This window comes from Pipra filicauda, unplaced genomic scaffold, assembly GCF_003945595.2.
Source record: "Pipra filicauda isolate LSUMZ 115617 unplaced genomic scaffold, ASM394559v2 scaffold113_size4260070_pilon, whole genome shotgun sequence".
Classification (NCBI taxonomy): domain Eukaryota; kingdom Metazoa; phylum Chordata; class Aves; order Passeriformes; family Pipridae; genus Pipra; species Pipra filicauda.
The window spans coordinates 2,217,455-2,223,671 of record NW_024103585.1 but is presented as its reverse complement, the minus strand read 5'-3'; the positions used below and the strand labels follow the sequence as shown (position 1 = coordinate 2,223,671).

Sequence of the window (6,217 nt, the reverse complement as noted above, 5' to 3'; positions counted from 1 at the left end):
TTGTTTTTTTTCTTTAAGGCAAATCAGTAGTAATAATGAACTTGTACTCCTTGGTAAACATTAGTGGTCTTTTGAACTTTTCTTATGGAAAAAAATTTGGACTTTTAAATTTATAAAATTTATATTAAATGTGCAAGAGCTATTTGTTTCTATTCCAGTTCTGGTATCGCCCTTATCTACAATTTGACTCTGCCAGAACATCCTTTTCAAGGATATTCCATGATATTACAAAAACTCCCCTTCTTATTTCAAATTTCTCTCTCAAACTCCCTACCATGAAATGTATTATTTTGGGGGGCATATAGCAGGAACTCATATGTGCCTCTGGACCCAGGTCATTAAATATTTAAATATTAATTCAGGTTATTTTTGTTTTCGTGTATTGTCTACATGAAGTGTGTAAGCAGTCCAGAGGCTGGCCAAGAACTTAAAAAATCAAAAGACACATGAGGGACGGAGAGTCAAAGAAAAGGGAAAATAGGAGAATAATTGCCTTTGGTATAATTTTACAGTTTTTAGATAAGTTTTGAAAAAAATATTGCCTCATTTTCCCTGTCGCTTATGTAACTGTACTCTCTGTGACTGTGAAGAAATTAAAAAAAAAAACCAACAAAAAAAACCCCTTGAGTTAGATGGTCTTGGAGCTTAAAAATGTCAACACTACTACTAAAAGAGAATACCTTTTTTTACAGGTATTTAGGCTTGTCATTTTTAAAACACTCATCCTATCAGGCAGCTGGATCCCCTACAGGACAGGTGGAATTTGAAGAAATGAGTATTCTGGTCTTCAGAGGAAATCTATTCATAATAGATAGAAAGAAAAACACTTGAGCAAGTTCCCAAATATGATGAACAAATTAAGATACTCTTGGGTATGTCCAATTTGTATTATCTGTAAATTTTATCTGTACAAACGCAACATAAAAAGCTCAATGGACTCTATCTTGTCTGGTATTGTTGGCCACTATCCAGTAAAGCACTTACACATTGCTAATTTTAAGGACGTGGTGCCCTGGTTTGAAGACAGAATACCCAGCAGCATATTGGAACAAGATAGGGGGAAGGAGTTTGACAAGCCTTGCAACAAATACTATCCTGCTGCTTCTTAAAGATACCTGTATGTAGTTGATTCAAATGTATTGTTTTACCAATATGTATTGAAGATACACGTAGATTATACTTTTCTCCCCATTTTTTCCTGTGCTAAACAAAGACAGCAAAATTGTTGCTCTCCCTGTAGTCTAACATCCAGATAAATAATAATTCACTTCTGAATATGTATTTGATAAAGAGAACAGAACAGAAGGGAATGCTAACGTGCATTTCTGTTATGTTAATTTTTTCATTGCTACTGTTGCTGAAATGTAGCCATGGTTTGCCAGAATAGGATTTCTGGAGATGCTGTCTATGAATATATGTTTAGTTCTTCCACCTTGTTAGGAACATGTTAATAGATTTTCACATCTGTCATTTGCTTATCATAAATGCCAGCAGTTGCTTCCCTCCCCCCCAATTATTTTTGAAGTAAAAGGATACTTTTCTCATTCATCTTCAACTCAAATGACTAGAATAACAAGAAGAATATACCCTACCAGAGGATTTTCATTTATTCCCAGCAAAACTCACAATTTAGAGTATCTTTCCTTAGGTGAACAGAGAACAATGAAAGAGCCATGTTCTTTCCACCCACCATCTAACCCATGGATGATAAGGATTGTTGGTGTTAAGTGTATTAAAGGGCAAACCCATATGTCTAGAATCTTTAAGGGCAGACAAGACAGACTGTTTGATCAGAAGTCACCTTTAGGTTTTAAGTTCTGTAAGTCACATTAATAGTACTTCAGTGGCTGAAAAATATCACAGTCTTAAACTCCCAGAGAGCAGTGATTCTTAATATGGTGAAAAGAGACTGATTTGTCACAAAATGGGACTATTACATTAAACTCTATTCTTTGAATAAACTGTACTTTTTCACAGAAATCTGTCAGTTGACCATGCATGAGACCCTTTCAGATGTTTTTCATTACAATGGCCTGGTTCTCTTGGTGCTGTATCTTCAAGGGATGTTTCAAGAAGACAGTGTCTTAAATAGTCATAGCTCTCTCTTTTGATCTCCACATGCTAGCACACATCTCTGTGTGAGGGATTTGCCCTGATGCCACCTGGCAAAAGAGAAGTAATGGTGACTGAATAAACAGTTATTAGGACTCCTAGAAATTTGGGATTTGTTCGCTATGTAGCACTTTTATTCAACAAAACATTCCTATTGTTTTGTGGGCATCTGTACAAGATCAGCCGAAACCTAATCCAGTCTCTTGAGGGCTCTCTAGACAATTGCCTCCTCTTTGTGCATGTGCTTGAACATTTCTTTCTGGATAAAAGGAGAGTGACAAAACAGAGGAGAAGATAGTTTTTATAAAAAGTAGCTGAGAACTGAACTCCTAGGAAAGACAGCCAGCTACTAGGGAAACTTACGAAATTCCTTGGTTTAGATGCTGAAAGGGATTTGAGGTTTTCTTTCTTTAAACTGTGAGGTCTAGGGATCATGTCTGGTTTCACTGGCCTCTACTGTCTCAGAAAGAGACTCTCTCACCTGTGGGTAGTTCTCAGTCTGGGGAACAGTTAACCTTAGCTGACTTTGATATTGGTACGCTGGGTAATACATGCTATTATGACATCATCCTCAATATAAGTATGCGTAGATTTAACAAAAGAATATGGTGACAATTTCAACACACCATGCATTTTCTCTGATTTTCACTTTGATGCGATGAAAATATTAATTCTAACTTGAATATTACATAATACTGAGCAACTTCTTTTGAATGTCAGCAATCTCCTAGAAGAATGTGAGAGTTTTTTTATTCCATAATCTTCAATAGTGGTGGTACTCCCAGAAAAAAAAAAAACAAACACATGAAGGTTGAGCCCCTATCTCCTACCTTATGATCCTCTCTTAGCATTACACTGAAAGTCTGTACACAAACTCTTTCCTAGTGAGAGCTGAGTGGTGATTTTTATATTGCTACATGAATATAATTTATTATTTTGTCATAGATCCATTGAACAGCTTCTGATGCAAATATATTTATAGCTGAATATGTAATGTTGCATATTAGCTTCACTTCATTGTAATTAGCTGAGGCAATTAAAATTAACAAAAGTGTGTGTATGATTATTTAGTATTATCTTCCTTGTGTTCATCTTACTGCTAGCTATAGTCTAAATAGTGACATAAGCCATTAATAAATTCAAGGTCAAATTATATTACCTTTCTTAAAAATAAAAAGGAAATGAGCTAGAGGAATTGGAAATAACAGCAAGGCAAAGTTCACAGACCCTAACAGATTTACTAACCTTTATTCTTGAAATGGATTAGTATTCATCATAGTGCTGTGAATGTTTCCTTAAATAATTTCGATGCCATTGCTTGTTCCTTAGAAGCACTTCATCAAGGTTCTGTGAAGTCAGCAAAGCATGGATAAATACAGACACTTATTAGAAATAAAATAAACAAAATTGCTGGTCCATTACACCCTAGGTAGATACCTTTAAGTTTCTGCTCAGTTGTTTAAAGAACTTTCAACATGCTCCTGAATATTTAGTTCAATAATTTTGTGCATCCTGAAGTAGAAAAACATGAAATGACAAAAAACCCATTTAGGTGTCTCTTCACACTGAGAATATTTATTCTATTTCCATTTTAGCAAGATTCCTTTATCATAGGTGGCCCAATAAGAAAGAAAGCAGATAAAGAAAAGCCATAGCCTAAAGCACATGGTTGTCATATGTGAAGCAAAACCAAAACCATAGAACTTAATGTAAAATATTAAACGTTAATAAATTCAGGGATTCATTTCTTTTTTTCACAGGTGAATTGAATGTAAGTACCTCATCTGAATGAAGTTCTCTTTTCTAACTAGCTATTTCTTTCTATCTGGAGTAGTACCTCCTGAAGTTAATAAAAGTATTATCACCTGCAAATGCTAATATGTTAACCAAATTCAAACCGTTGAATTATTTTACCGTGCTTTTTGCATTTACAAGTATGGTTAATACAAGTTCCTTACTTTCTTGGTTATAATCAAAATTACAAAAATATTTCCCCTTTGAATCTGTAGTAATAAGTAACTACAGAAATATTTTGCTATTGCTAGTCTTAGAGGTATTGGTAACCACAGGAAAATATGAAAAAGCCCAAACCAGTTCCTCATTGCAATCAGTCTTTAGCTATTTTCATAATTCAGATATAAGTCAATATAACGTTGGCAATTTATTGCTTGGTCTTGCTGGGAGGCATCGTTTTACGCTGGGGGAGCACATATCTTGGGAAACAGTTCTATTTAATTTGCAACCATAATCAAGTGATGTGATTTTATTTATGTATGAATTTTATTTACAAATGAATTTCAGCAGGATGTGGCTCACAACCTTGGATAATCACGGTGCAAGGGCTTACAACTATTCTTATGAGTAAAATGACTGGGATTTTCTATGGCACTCATCCACTGCTAAATAGCTCAAAACTTCCATTATTGTTGCCTGTCACTAGTTTCTGAAAAGGTTTTTTTACTTTCACTTGCTTTGCAAACCTGAAAGAGACTCACAATTTTACTACACAATACAGTAGCTAGCAGTAACTAGTAATTAGTACTATTGTTTTCTTTCGGCATTTTTTGCTTTTCTGTTAACACCATTTACTTGTCAGGAAAACACCCCAGTGGTTTTGAATCAGAGGTAGCTTGACATCTCCCACATGTGGGCAAAGAAGAAGACCCAAGATGTGCTGAGAGGATACTCATTCTGGAGGTTGTAGTAGAAGCTGAACCAAGTTGAAGATGCCTCCTTGGACTGCAAGCTGCTTGTACTTGTATGTGCTGTCAGAAGACAACCTCCAGAGCAATCCCAAGAGCTGTGCTCCCACGTGACAGTGCAAGGTAAAGTCCATGGGAAGAGGCTGGGCTGGGGTCCTCCTAACATTTAGCTAATTTTGGTTGTGACACAGGAGCATTATAGACAAAAGACCTATTTGGCTGGACCAAGATCAGCTGTCCACTGCTGTGCTTTACTGCCTTTGAAGGAGAATCAGAACAGATGGAAGATTCCATCTTTGATTAGCTAGGAGGGGATTTAGATTTCCTGTGATTTAATCCAATCACATATGCCTAGCAGAAGCAGAAAAGGTTTTTCCATGTAGTCTGTAAAATCATTCTGGAAGTGCAATACAACTTAAGAGTAAAGGGATAAGTGGCTGCAAGAGGGCACTGGAAGTTCAGCTTTAATTATAAAGCCTTAGTCATATTCCACTATTACATAAAGGCTCCTCCACACCTAAGAATTTCAAAAGTGGTGTTCAAAAATATCACCCGTGAGATACTAAGACATGTATTCAATAATTGCTACACTGAAAATATGCAGTGTAATCAGGAAAGGGTTAAAGGCTCATTCAGATTGAAGAATTGTTCTTAATGGGTGCAAAACTCCATCTGCTTTCACAGTGTGAACGGGGAAAATTATGGTACTATCTATGCCATCCATTTCCTTCTCCTCTGATGCATTATAATAGCATCTAAAGAAAGAACTAGCCACCACATGATTTTCTATATTATGCAAACTGAACTTTTCAAATCCTTGAAGAATGTCATTAGAAGTTGTCAGTCTTGTATGTGGATCTTTACTGGTTTTGAAAGGTGAGACTTAGAACTGCAGATTGCAGGTTAGCTTCTTTCTCTCTCTCTCTCCCTTCCTCTATCCCTTCCTTTCCTTCCCTGCTCCCTTGCCCTTATAATTTATTTTCTTATTCCTTTTATTTCTTTGCAATAAGATGCAGAGCTTTTCAAGACAACATAAAGGGACAATTATTCAGAGAAATTGTCTAGGAGAGCAGAAAATGCTTTTCCCATTTGTTATGCATTTAAGCAAGTGCTACAAGAAACAAGAGACTTTAACACTGTTTACTTCTGCTGAGCCAAATAGTCAAAACTATCAAATGCTTGTGGCTTGGTTATCCCAGGCTTACTTAACCTGGAATGCTTATGTTGTGTAGCTTTAGTACATATGTTTGCTTTGCTATCTACGCTCATGAAACGCACACGTGAAGATGGACATCATATAGCATGAATTACAATGTCCGGGGTGAAGAACAACTTAGTGATGCTCTGTGTACTGTAAAGGTTAAGCCTCTTAGCCTGTTGAATCACAGTGAACATTGTTTTAA

General features: G+C 36.0%; 1 long non-coding RNA gene across 1 annotated transcript; it reads right to left on the bottom strand.

Moving 5' to 3' along the window:
* Positions 1-2,217: 2,217 nt before the first annotated feature.
* On the bottom strand, positions 2,218-2,594 carry LOC120323678. Its single transcript, XR_005564353.1, has 2 exons — positions 2,476-2,594; positions 2,218-2,371 (listed from the first exon to the last, which is right to left on the bottom strand). It is a non-coding gene; the product is annotated as an uncharacterized LOC120323678 (long non-coding RNA).
* Positions 2,595-6,217: the final 3,623 nt, after the last annotated feature.